The sequence below is a fragment of the Anabas testudineus genome, chromosome 10 (assembly GCF_900324465.2).
Source record: "Anabas testudineus chromosome 10, fAnaTes1.2, whole genome shotgun sequence".
NCBI classification, from domain to species: domain Eukaryota; kingdom Metazoa; phylum Chordata; class Actinopteri; order Anabantiformes; family Anabantidae; genus Anabas; species Anabas testudineus.
Genome location: NC_046619.1, coordinates 449,574 through 449,943, shown reverse-complemented (window position 1 = coordinate 449,943; position 370 = coordinate 449,574).

Sequence of the window (370 nt, the reverse complement as noted above, 5' to 3'; positions counted from 1 at the left end):
GTGAATCCTAAAACAGAGTAAATCAGATTCCTGCTCTAAAAACAAGCGTCTGCTAAATGACTAAATGTAAATGTAAAAACAAGAGCATTATCATTGACTCACTAAAAACAAGCATTTATTTTTTGCTGGTTTTAAAAAATGTTATATTCTAATAATAAATTAAATGTCTTTTAAGATGAACATTTAGGGCTCAAACTAGAACCTGCCTTTCCTTTTATTTTACCCTCACACAATATCAAGAATCTGGTCTTACGAGTGCACTCTGTAAATTCGACTGCAGTTAGTTTTCTTATTGTTCTTAGTGGCATTTTGGGGATGCTGCGTTTTTCAATTGATTCAGTCTTAAACAACTGTCATTATTAGAGTGCCC